A 14307-nucleotide genomic window follows, 5' to 3' on the forward strand; every position below is an offset into this window, starting at 1 on the left:
TTGTGTTTTCATTTCATATTCACACCACAAAATAATGTGAGGTTGTATGTTTTTAGAGTAATCATTCTATTTTGAATATGTCTATAAGCAGGATTATCTGAAAAATAATCCTAGTTGTTATTTGAACTCTTGCCTCTTACAAGCACCTGATGGACACACAATATGCATGATTCACAAACCTTTGTTATGTACGCTTTTAACAGACAGAACAGTGGAGCAAAATTAAACTAAGATTCTGTTGAATATACAGTCTTAGATTAACTACCATTGAGAAACAAACTTCTTGTCACGAAGAGAATATACACTTATTGGTTCGTTTCTGCGCTCGCGAACGAGGTATTTCTGGATACCTGAGACCCTGGTGATCTCACATCATTATCCGACTGCAACGCGTTCCCTGCTTCTTCATCATCGTCGTTCTGCATTTTACACTTTTCACCAAGAATTATTGTCTTTTTCCATAGAGACTCCTCTGCTCCCCCTTTCGAATGATGACCTTCCTTCTTTGTTTTGATTCTTGATATCCCTTCTTTAATCCCGGTACTCAAACTCACCGACAACCTCCTCTTCGATGTAGATCCTACAGAAGCATTTGTTGTAGGGTATATGGGGCCATGTATTGCTGCATCGAGTTCTGTTATTCTCTCTTCTGGCGTTGGAGGAATGTATTCTTCAGGTTCTCGTTGAGGCGTTGTTGCGGGACTATTTGTAAGACCGGTGAGGGATTGAGATTTTGGTGAGGTGGTTGTTGGTTTTTTATGGCAAGAAGCGCAGAGAGTGGCGAGGATTGCGATGGAGGCTGCGAGCCAAGCGACGAGGAGGGAGATGGAGAGAGTAGGATGCAGGATGAGGGTTGATTCAGATGAAGGCATCCTTCTGGCCATTTTTTAAAATGGTAGAAGGAAAAAAGAAAATGTGTTTACAGGTGAAGCCTGATTTTCATGATTTTTTTTGGCCAAAAAGAGTTTAAATTTTGGATTGTGTATTGGGATTTTTGGCTTGGTGCAGGTATGACGAGGGGGTGGAGGAGAGAGCAAGATGGAGAATTTGTTGGTTGTATAATAACTGAAATTTACTAAAGTTAGCTGTTTGGCTTCTCAATGCAAATATGACAATGGAAGATACAAATTCAAAAAATTTGACACTATGATTAAATATAATTTATGTTTAAATGTAGCTCTAGGAGACTACGGAGAAATGAAGGGTTTGTGAATTTGCCTCGCAATCAAGAACATAAGAAATATTGACAAAATACAGTGAGGAATACTATATTTACGTAATACTAGTATGGTGCTTGTGAGATGCACGTGTACCTATTTCCAATGTAGGGCATACGTTGCATTATAATGATAATTTTCTCTATGTGCAAAATACCCATGTAATTTATCATTATAACTTATATCAAATATTCTAAATTGCACTTAAATACTCTATAGTTTCACTTAAATACTCTATAGTTTCATCTAAATTGCACTTAAATGCTCCAAGTTGTAAATGCACGAACATAAATATTCCAAATTATTTTCTGTTGAAAAGCACATACACCGTTATATTTTTTCTAGAAGACAAAAATACCCCCTTCCACTCCGCTTTTAACAATCCATCAGTAGTTAAAAAAAGGGTTTTTTGTCTTCTAACCCAAAGTTTAACCCAACTTATTTAAAAACCCACAAACTTTTATGAACACTTATAAACCCATTGTACCCCAAACCATTTATTTTTAAACTTAATCGGCACAATACCCTCAATCCTTATACTATATTTCCCCAATAAATACAAACTTCTAAAAAATTAACCTTCTTCCCCAGATAAACCTATCTCTATCCTTTTTTTCCTCATTCGTTTCACAAAATCAAAATCTAGGAGCGACCGACATGAATTCTTTCAGACTATCATCTCCTCCACTCCCTAGACTCTCTTCTGGAGCAAAATACCTTTCGGCTTTATCATGCGTCGAGGCAGAGCTCTAATTCTGGTATACAAGCCATAGTAGCAGCCATAGCAAGCAAACAGTTCCCAGGACATCTCACGAGACAAACAAGCTAGCATTTATGGCTATTTGCACCATCGATCGTCCCAAAACAAGGAACACTTCAATTTATTAAATAGGTTTAGATATAGGAATCCAAGCGTATATGGATACATTCTCAAGACATGGTGACCAACTAGAGTATTAATGCACCAAGTTAATCCGCACCGAAGCTCAAGAAACTGAATCCTACTTCTGAAACATAGTACATCCCGAAAACGGGAAGTGTTCTCAGGGGGCGAAGAGAAAATTTTCAATAAATTAGCGGGGACGGAAAGTTTTCTACATTTACTACCTTCTGATGGACCAAAGTCTAATATAAAGTAACATTATATCTTTTTTATCAGCTCCACTTGGATCTGAGATCAATTATTTAAAGTAATCTGCTCTGCAGAAATCAGATTGTTTTATAAATCTTATAAACTGAATTCATGGATATTCTACTTTACATGGTAAATGAGAGGGAGGAAAGGAGAATGAATAATAGAAAAAGAAAAACGAAAATTATGCTATTGCAGTCATGATATACTATATAACTCCCTGACCACACTCAGTAGTCTCACAAAGGTTTAATTAAATCACTTTTACTCTCTTAAAACTCATCAAAAGTTCGCTTGATATCAATGATCCTAACAGGGGAGAGTGGAACTACTGGTTTTAATTGGGTGTAATATGAAAATCATTAATGTATCTATAGTTAAAAAGGAATTCTGCTTGTGGACTTTGTTTTGATGAAGCACAAGTTTTGACATGTGTTCCCCGTTGGTCAACTATCCTTCTTTAATAGTGAGCGGGGGCTGTGTTTTTAACTAATTGGTTATTGATCAATTCTAATATATAACCCAAATTTTGAAAATTTCCCCTGCAGGTAGATGCATCAATACAATAAACAGTTGACTTGATGTTAGTCTGTACGGTCTTAATCCCCCTCAAAACAAGCACTAAGATCTGAACTCTCGTTTAAGCTAGTCCGAACGTTACAAACAATTATTTATTAGTACTATATTCCGAAGTTTACAATACCCTGTAGTTAAGGATAAAAAATAGGGGTTTTTATCTTTTACCCCAAAGTTTTACCCCAACATATTTAAAAACCCACCAACTTTTATGAACACTTATAAACCCAATATACCCCCAAACCACTTATTTTTAAACTCAATCCGTACAATACCCTCAATCCTTATACTATATTTTCCCAATAAATACAAAATTCCAAAATTAACATTCTTCCCCAAATAAACCTCTCTCTCTCCTTTTTCCTTTCATTCGTTTCACAAAGTGAAAATCTAGGAGCGACCAACATGAATTCTTTCAGAATCTCATCTCCCACACTCCTTAGACTCCCTCCCAGTGCAAAATACCCTTCGGCTTTATCATGCATCGAGGCGGAGCTCAGGCAGTGGTGGCGAAAGAGGGGGTACGTGGGAATGGGTCAGTCTCTAACATGCGCTCGGTCAAGTGACGAGCACGAATTCTTCAGAGCTGTTCAAACTGGAGACTTGGAGACAATAACGTCTTTTCTCTCCACTGAGGCCCAAATGCTCCGGCGAACCACCGTCTTTGACCGCCTCTTCGCCAAAATATAGCTCTTTATGACTATAGTATAGCTCTTTACTGATAAAACATAGCTCTTTATGGTCTCTGGAAATTTTGGAACTTAGTAGAATAAATCAAATCAGTTTTTTTCTGAGAAATGTAAACATGTGATGATGTATACAATGCGCTGTTTGATCAATTATACATATCGACGAGATGTTCACTCTCAATTTTTCAGTTTTTGAAAAAGTATAACTCTTTATACTAATGGGTAGTACCTTATCATAAAAGTATAGCTCTTTATGCCACAATATAGCTCTTTATGACCGTAGTATAGCTCTTTACGATAAATTATAGCTCTTTATGGCATCTGAAAATTCTGAAACTTAGTAGAATAAATCAATTCGGTTTTTCTGAGTAATGTAAATGTTTGATGGTGCATACAATGTGTTGTTTGATCAATTATTCATGTCGATGAGATGTCCACTCTTAATTTTCCAATTTTTAAAAAAGTATAGTTTTTTGTAGTATAGCGTAGCACCTTATCATGAAAATATAGCTTTTTATGCCAAAATATAGCTCTTTATAACCATAGTATAGCTCCTTACTGATAAAGTATAGCACTTTATGGTCTCTGAAAATTCTGAAACTTAGTGGAATAAATCAAATTAGTTTTTTTCTGAGCAATGTAAACATGTGATGACCTAGACAATGTGTTGTTTGATCAATTATTTATGTTGATGATAGGTCCACTCTCAATTTTCCAGTTTTTAGAAAAGTATAGTTTTTTATATTAAAGTGTAACATCTTATCATGAAAGTATAGCTCTTTATGCCAAAGTGTAGCTCTTTATGACCATAGTATAGTTCTTTAATAATAAAGTATAACTTTTTATGGTCTCTAGAAATTCTAAAACTTAGTGGAATATATCAAATTAGTTTTTTTTGTGTGCAATATAAATGTGAGATGATGTATACAATGTGTTATTTGATTAATTATTCATGTCGACAAGAGGTCCACTCTCAATTTTTTAGTTTTTAGGAAAGTTCAGCTCTTTATAGTAAAGTGTAGCATATTATCATGAAAGTATAACTTTTAATGTCAAAATATAGTTCTTTATGACCATAGTATAACTCTTTACTAATAAAGTATATCTTTTTATGATCTCTGAAAATTCTAAAACTTAGTGTAATAAATCAAATTATTTTTTCAGAGCAATGTAATGGGTGATGCTGTATACAATGTATCGTTTGATTAATTATTCATTTAGTTTTTGGAACAATACAACTATTTACAATAAAGTCTAGCATCTTATCATAAAAATAGAGCACTTTATGCCAAAGTACAACTCTTTATGACCGTAATATAGCTCTTTATTGATTAAGTATAGCTAGCTATTTATGGTCTCTGGAAATTCTAAAACTTTATGAAATATATCAAATTAATTTTTTTTCTGAGCAATACAAACATGTGACAATGTATGCAATGTGTTGTTTGATCAATTATTCATGTTGACGAGAGATCCACTCTCAATTATCTAGTTTTCAAAAAAGTATAGCTATTCACAGTAAAGTGTGACACCTTATCATGAAAGTATATCTATTTATGCCAAAGTAGCTCTTTATGACCATAGTATAGCTCTTTATTGATAAAGTATAACTCTTTATGATATCTGAAAATTCTAAAACTTTATGGAATATATTAATTAATTAGTTTTTGTAGAATATATCAAATCAGTTTTTTCTGAGCAATGTAAATGTGTGATGATGTATATAATATGTTATTTGATCAATTATTCATGTCGACGAGAGGTCTACTCTTATTTTTTCAGTTTTTTAAAAAGTATAGCTCTTTACAGTAAAGTATGACACCTTATCATCAAAGTATAACTCTTTATGAGCGTAGTATAGTTCTTTATTGATAATATATATGGTCTCTTAAAATTCTGAAACTTTGTGGAATATATCAAATTAATTTATTTCTAAGCAATGTGAACATGTGATGATGTATATAATGTATTATTTGATCAGTTATTCATGTCGACGAGACGTCCACTCTCAATTTTTTAGTTTTTGGAAAAATATAGCTCTTTACAATAAAGTGTAGCACATTATCATGAAAGTATAGCTCTTCATGCTAAGGTACAACACCATAATATAGCTCTTTATTGATTAAGTATAGCTCTTTATGGTCTCTGAAAATTTTAAAACTTTGTGGAATATATCAAATTAATTTATTTCTGAGCAATGTGAACATGTGATGATGTATACAATGTGTTATTTGATCAATTATTTATGTCGACGAGACGTCCACTCTTAATTTTTTAGTTTTTGGAAAAATATAGCTCTTTACAATAAAGTGTAGTACCTTATCATGAAAGTATAGCTCTTTATACGAATGTAAACTCTTTATGACAATAATATAGCTCTTTATTGATTAAGTATAGCTCTTTATGGTCTCTGAAAATTCTAAAAACTAGTGATAAATCAAATCATTTTTTTAGCAATATAAACATGTGATGTTATATACAATGTGTTGTTTGATAAATTATTCATATCGACGAGAGGTCCACTCTCAATTTTCTACTTTTTGGAAAAGTATAATTCTTTACAGTAAAGTATAGATCTTTATGTCAAAGTATAGCTCTTTATGATCATAGTATAACTTTTTATTGATAAAGTATAGCTCTTTATAGTCTCTAAAAATCCTGAAACTTAGTGGTAAATATCAACTCAGTTTTTTCTGAGCAATGTAAACATGCGATGTTGTATACAATGTGTTGTTTGATTAATTATTCATGTTGACTAGAGGTCCACTCTTAATTTTCCTGTTTTTAAAAAATATAGCTCTTTATAGTGCAGTGTAGCACCTTATCATAAAAGTATAGTTCTTTATGCTAAAGTGTAGCTCTTTATTGATAAAGTATAGCTCTTTATGGTCTCTGAAAATTCTAAAACTTTGTGGAATATATCAAATCAGTTTATTTTTGAGCAATGTAAACATGTGATGATGTATACAATGTATTATTTGATCAATTATTCATGTTAATGAGAGGTCCACCCTCAATTTCTAGTTTTTAAAAAAGTATAGCTCTTTACAGTAAAGTGTGACACCTTATCATGAAAATATAGCTCTTTATTCTAAAATATAGCTCTTTATAACCGTAGCATAGTTTTTTATTGATAAAATATAACTCTTTATGATCTCTAAAAATTCTAAAACTTAGTGGTAAATATTAAATCAGTTTTTTTCTAAGTAATGTAAATATATGATGTTGTATACAATGTTCCCAAAATCAACCAAATTGTACAAAAAATATTAGCAACAACAATTGCTTCACGCCACATGTAGAATATATCACATCAAGAAAGTAATATTAGAACTCCAACAAAATCACCATAGTTATCAACATCTATCTAGAGCACCAAGCATTGAACCAAAAGGTTCCCAAGTATATCTTGTGAACAACCTGAAAGGATACAACAATTACAAAAATTCTCAAATTTTCTTTTATGGACACAAAAAAAAAGAAAAATTACAAAAAATTACCTCAAAATTCTTTTCCATCAATGTTTGAGAACTCATGCCTGAGAAATTAGCAGTCGTGGTTTCATGAACATGCTTCCGATGATGGGGATTGAGGGACGAAGGGGATTGGGGTCTCTGAGAGTTTTTGAAGGCATGTTCGAAGTTTACTAGGCTCCGATGGAACTCACCGGTAGTCGGCCAAGGAGACAAAAGGCGATCAACTAGAGCAATATGTGTATAGAGTTTCTAGAGCATGTGAGGGTCACTGCATGTGATAATCTCAAATTCCACAAATGAGGTTTGCTTGTCATCAGTGAACTTAGAGGCGGTCGTCGAGGGATTTGGAGGTGATTGATGAAATTTGGTTAGGGATTATTAAAGAATGCGATCAATAATGGCTTTTCTTATGTGAAAGAGGGGTTATAATTTAGAAAAGGGTAATCTTGGAATTATTTTTATTTTTCTCAAATACAGTGTATAGGAAGGTAGTACTTGGGAGGATGAGTTTAAAAATAAGTGATAGAATTACTTTTGGGTGTATGGACGCTTATAAAAGTGAGTGAGTTTTTAAATAAGTGAGAGTAAAACTTTGGGTTTAAAGAGAGAAATCCCTAAAAAAACCACCATATTTTCATCTTCCCTCAACTGGAGTGCCCTAGAGATGGAACTCGAAGTTGAGGATTCATAGCTTAAGGAAATTGAGAATTTTTATCTTACCTAAAATTCATCCTCTGTTCTAACATCCATAGAAAGTTTTCTTCTCATCTGCAACAATGACTATTAGTTTCATCCTTCTCATTTTTAAAATACAGTAAATATTAATATTTTTCTCTTGTGTATCTCCACATCTGACCAACAAATCCTTCTCAGTAAGATTTATATCATCATCTTAAGCTTTGCCAATGCCAAAAAAAAAACAACATAAAAAAAACATGACGATCACTTTTTAAGCTAAAATTAAATTCAATCTACAGAAGTTTTCTGCGCTTTGCTAATGCCCACAAACCTAACGTTTAAAAAATAAAATCTAATTTAAAATGCAGACTAAATTGTACTCATTTTTTCAACCACTTAGAATTAGACAATAGGAGTTTGTACAAAACCACAAAAAATTGAAGTAAGGGACTATTGCTTTCCTCATTTGCTTGTCAATTTCTAGTTTTGTCATAGCTCTGGATCGATACTGCTGACTCTCAAGTCACGAGCTGCGGAAAAATTGATTAACCATAAAGCTTTGATTGGCCATGGTAATGTTATCGAAAAATTAGACACATCTTGAAAGAGTTCGGAAGACTGGCAGACTGGAGAGTTTCCCATAGTTGGAGGGAAGGGAACAAATGTGCGGACGAGCTAGCAAAAAAAGGTGCCAAAGGGCGTAGCACAAAAGTGTTAATGAAGGGAATGCTCCCCAGAAGACTGGCTTCAGAAGATAAACGAAGCTATGCTTACGAAAGGGTCAAAGGCTAAGAATTTTTGTTCCTTGGGTTGGACTTTGGTGTCTTCTGTTGCATTGGCTATGGCCAGGACTATGCTTTGTATGTAATAGCTTTTCTATATTAAGAAAGAAAGCGGTAGGGGTCTTTAAGCGATAGGGCAAAACCCACTTTTCCATCAAAAAGCAAAATTGGAAAATGAAGGCCGCTCCTATATTGGATAGAAAATTCCCACACGCATGTGTTACTCAAATAAAAGGGGAAGTAAAATCTTATTATTGGTCTCATTTCAATACAAATAAATAATTAGGAAGATATATGCTCACCAAAAGCTAAACACATGCTTGTAGACATTACATAGTGATCCAAGTAATCTTCACTCCAACACAAAACCGTTTGCACAATAGAAAAGTAAGTGATACTCCTTGCTCCTTGATGATAACACCTACAAGTGGATTAGAAATAAATAGTTCAATAACTAACCTCGAAAAGATACAAAATCAATCAAATAACTTAAGAAACTTATCATGATATTAGGATCTCTCTGACACAAGGTGTCCTCGAAATATATAAAGGAGGTCTCAGAGGTGAACTCTAACTCTTGCTTCATTAAAATTATGCCTGAAAACCCTCTTATTGGTTAAATCAGGTAACATATCATCAATGGTCAAGAGGAGATTATTGATGGATAATTCTATCATCGATGGGTTACAGTGAATAATCATAGAAAACTAGAAACTTGATTTTGAACCATCGATGTACTACAGAGAACCATTAATGGTTTGTAGGGATCATCGATGGTCGTGTTTGACCATCGATGGTTATGACGCTAATTGTAGTTTTTGATGATTTAATCTCAGTCGCTCATTCTTCTTTTAATCTCCAACTCCTACCAAGTTTTGAATGCCTCTTTCCTGATCTATTATTGTCTCCTATATATTAAGATGGAGAGAATTTAGATTAAGAGTTTTTGAGAGGGTTGAAGAAGGAGAGTTTGAGAGATGAGGGTTTTGTTTTGTTTTTGTACTCTTTTCTTTTTTATAGTGGAATTTCTCTACCGTCTCTGCTGTGGACATAGACCAAATTGGATGTACCACATAAATCTCTATATTTGCAATTGCTTGTCATTTTTTTTGTGCTTGTTCTTTATAATTATTTCTACTTTATAGTGCATTTATTCTAACAAAATAGTAGTAGATCTTCAGTTATGATTTGTTTTGTGCGCAATGAAGATGTCTATGAACTATAAAATTGAGAAGTTTGACCGTAATGTCAATTTTGGTCTTTGGCAAGTGAAGATGCGGGCTATTCTTGTTCAGTAAGGATTACAAAAAGGCTTTGTTAGGAAAAGATAAGATGTTGGTGTCAATGATAGACGGGGAAACGTTCAAGATGGATGAAAAAAATGTTAACTTCAATCTAATTGTGTTTGTCGAACAAAGCTCTTTCGAAAGTCATAGATGAGAAGTCAGTAGCGGGCCTATGGCTCAAATTAGGATCTCTTTACATGTCAAAAAATCTCACCAATAGACTATACTTTAAAACAAAGATTGTTTATGCTTCACATGACAGAAGGTACATCTATTAAATCACACCTTGATGAATAAATTCTATTATCATGGATTTGGTGAACGCATATATAAAGGTAGAAGATGAAGATTAGGCTTTGTTATTGTTGTATTCGCTATTGCCCCCTTACAAGCAATTTAGAAAAATTATGACAGATGGCAAATAATCTATCTCAATGGAAAACGTGAAATCATCTTTATTCTTAAAAGAGTTGATGGACAAATAATTGATAGAATCTAGTGATGGTAAATATTCGTGGTAGAAACATGGAGCATGGTTCTAACAATAAAAACAAGTCGGGGTCGAAGTCGTAGGCTAAGAGAAAATTTTATAACTATTGTAAGAAGAAAGGCCACATGAACAAATGTTAGAAGTTTTAGAATAAAGCAAGAAGAAACGTCAGGTAAAAGAAGACTCCACGGAGGCTAGTGTTGTCAAGGATGATTCTGGTGGTTTTGTTCCCTTGGCTACAAAGTCAGGTAGATCCAAGGATGATTAGATCTTAGACTTTGGTCGTACCTATCATATGTGCACCAATAAAAATTAGTTTTCCACCTACAAATTAGTTGAATGCGGAGTTGTCCTTATGGGAAACTATAGGTTGTTAAAAAATTACTACAGATAGCTTGTAGAACCCCGTAATTTTTATATGAATATATATAAATTATTAGTAAATAAATGATTCTTTTATGATAAATAGCTTGAGGTCACTGATGTGGATGATAGCAAGTTATTTGAAATGATATGAGGGTATGGGTGTAGAGCTTTGTGTGTTGGAGTTTGCAAAATTAGCAAAACATGCACAAAACTGGAATTTTCCAGATCAGTCGACACATCAGTCGACTGATGGTATCGGTCGACACATCAGTCGACTGATATGCTGATTTCCAGTTTTTACAGGTTTCGGGTCTGTTTTGTTTTGGTTCGGGTTTGGGTCGGGTTTAACTGTTGGTATATATCCTTTCTCACCCGAACTCACCCCTTAGAACTTCAGACCAGAGAAAACCCTAGCCCCCTCTCTCCTCTCTCAAACCCTAGCCTTGTTCTTGGTGATTTGGGGAAGAAATCGGAGGATTTTCGGCGGGATTTTCAATTTGCAGCGAAAGGAATCACTCCCCCTCAGATCCAGGAGCTCTTCATCACCTCAGAGGCGAGTAACATCTCGCCCAACCTTGTCCCATTCTTTTTTAAACGTTTTCAAATGGTTTTTTGAGATCTCTTTGGCCTAAAACGTATTTTGTGTACAAAGATTGGATTTTTATTGCATATAACATGAAGATGTGCATTTTCAGTTTGATAAATAACCTACTAATGTTTGGTAAATTTAAAATCCAGATCTGAAATGTTTTACAAGAGATTTAACATGGGTTTTGTTTTGAAAAAATGTTTTTAAATACATAAATACATATGTTTAGAGTTTTATTTATGTATTTGTACATGAAAGTTATGTTTCAGTTAGTCCATACATGTTAAAATACGTATGGTTCATGCTTGGAATTGATGGGGATGTGTTTAGATAAATTTTGAGTTGAATAACAACCTGAGCAGAGTTTCTGCAGGCCATCGGTCGACTGATCAGTCGACCGACGGGCAAAATTTCCAGTCATCAGTCGACTGATCAGTCGACTGACGAGCTGGTTGTGTTTTCTCAGCTTCTCGGTCGACTGGTCAGTCGACTGGCGAGCTGAGGCTGTGCTGTCTGAGCTCCATCAGTCGACGTATGAGTCGACTGACGTCATCAGTCGACACATCAGTCGACTGATGAGCTGTTTTACAGATTTTTGATCTGTTTGAGTTGTCTTTCGGGGTCGCCTCGATAACCTGACCCTAGCTTATAATGTTAATGATTTATCTGTACATGTGGGTTGACTTTTGACATAAGTTTAGACATGTACATCGGGATGCGTGCGGGTTTAGATTTGGTGTATTTTTCCATGTATGCTAGTGATAATTACATTTCCTTCATTTATAGTCTACGTGTTGGACAATACATTATTTTGATCCATGTGTTGGATACTTACCATCTTGGTCCATGTGTTGGACATGTATTCTATTCAGTCCATGTGTTGGACCTACATCACTTTTAGTCCATGTGTTGGACATTTTTGCCGAACCTTGAGCATGGTACACATTTGAGTTTTAGAACACGACATTTTGATACCGTTAAGTCATGATAGCTACCTAGACTGAGTATGACACTTATGTAGAATACGACATGACATTTTATGACGTGGGACACTACATGATACTCTATTTATGTTCTGAGATGGGTTGTCTTCTCTTTTACTTGTTTTCTGTTCACATATTAGACTCCGGGTTTGGTACTTATGGATTTTTAATTTGGGATATAAGGTATATACATGAGGGTTTCCTTGTTTGGATTATTTCGCTCGACGTACCTATGCCCGTGTTGAAACTTCCTATATATATATATATATGTTTTGTGATAACTGTATTTTCTTATACAACGAGCCCTATTCCTTGGGGTTGGTTGTGATGTTGCTCGCTAGAGCTTTGACGCTCGTTGTCCCTCCCTCCTTTCAGGTCACAAGCCAGGAGCCCGGAGAGTCGCAGGTTGATGGCGACACACTTTAGTGTTTAGCTGTCTGTTATGTTTATGTTGGAGCTCCACTATAGATTTTGTTAGACATTTGAGAGTATTATTTTAGAAGTTGTAAAGGCTGTGTGCCTTATTTCCTTCTTGTCAGATATTTGTATTTGAGACTTGTTGACCACTCCAGTTTATTTATTCAGACATTGACTATGTATTTTCATTTGTTGGGTGATGAGATATTTATTTGAATCACTATCATTTCATCAGCCCTTCGTGTATTATCTTTTACTTGCTTTTGTACCTACACCTGTTATTGATTCTACTAGATAGATGTTAATTGTGATGGTGAAACTTGTTGTTGCACGGTGTGGTGCATAGCAGGTTTGACATTCTTGGTTTCACCTTGGACTGCAGCCTTGAGTGAACCCAGGGGCGTCACAATTCAGTACCCTTTTTTATGTAAAATATCAGCAAAAAGATTCCAAAAGAGATCTAATAGTAACACCAAAGTTAAATAAATTTTAAGATATTGATGGAAAATTTTAGCATGTCAAAATAATTCCATTGAGAAAATTTTTTTCCATGAACAACCTTAAAGTTGTAAATTTGTGAATAAATACCTAATAAGTTCTCAAGAATTTGAAGGCTTTCAAGCGATTAACAGTCCATGGTGCATTTCAACAGAGCCTAGAGTGAAATTCAGAACCTTTTTTAAAGGAATCAACGTCTCCAATTGGTTTTTCAAATTCATCACTTTTCATGGCTCCTTCATGCTTACTGGCATTGTAGGCTCATACATGAACAATAAATTAGCGATAGTTTAGAGATGATTATCTCAGATATACGTTGTACTGGTTAATAACATTAGTCTTTCGAATTGTTCTTATATTCTCTGCTTCCAATTTTGAAGCTTAACCAGTGGTGTAATGTGGTGCGTTGGGAATTTAGTCTTCCCACTACTTTCATTAGGTAATAGCAGTCCTAGACAGAGCCACCGAGCAGGAGGCTTGGCTCCGTATGGTTGAGAGGTACCAGAAGATGAGAGCACCCGAGTTTCAGGGATCACCAGACCCTCTGGCAGCCCATAAGTGGAAGGAAGATGTGAGCAACATTCTCGACATACTCAGTGTGGACTCAGTTCAGAAGCAGAGGTTGGCATCCTACAGTCTGAAGGGCGATGCTGGAAGATGGTACCGACTTCAGTTCCCTCCAGAGCAGAGGATGACCCTCACATGGGAGGACTTCATATATTTCTTTGATGGGCAGTACATTTCCTCTGCAGCACGGACAGTGAAGGAGCTTGAGTTATCCCGTTTGACTCAGGGGGACGTGTCGGTGGCTGATTTTGAGAGCCGGTTCATGGAGCTGTTACATTTCACAGGCATGTGGCAGACAGGAGAGCGTCAGGCTCAGATGTTCTTAGCAGGGCTTCGCCCTAATCTCCGTCGGTACCTCGTCTCGAGGAAGTTCTATTCAGTTAGGGAGGTAGCTGAGGCTGCCACTTCACAGGAGATTGAGACTTCCATGTTCCAGAAGGATAAGGAAGGGAAGGCCAAGACAGGGCAGAGTGGAGACAAGGGCAAGAACAAGAGGTCTTTTTCTGGGCCTCAGCAGCAGCATCAGGGCCCTTATAAAAAGGGACCCCAGCAGGATCAGAG

The sequence above is a fragment of the Asparagus officinalis genome, chromosome 1 (genome assembly GCF_001876935.1).
Source record: "Asparagus officinalis chromosome 1, Aspof.V1, whole genome shotgun sequence".
In the NCBI taxonomy this organism is placed as follows: Eukaryota; Viridiplantae; Streptophyta; class Magnoliopsida; order Asparagales; family Asparagaceae; genus Asparagus; species Asparagus officinalis.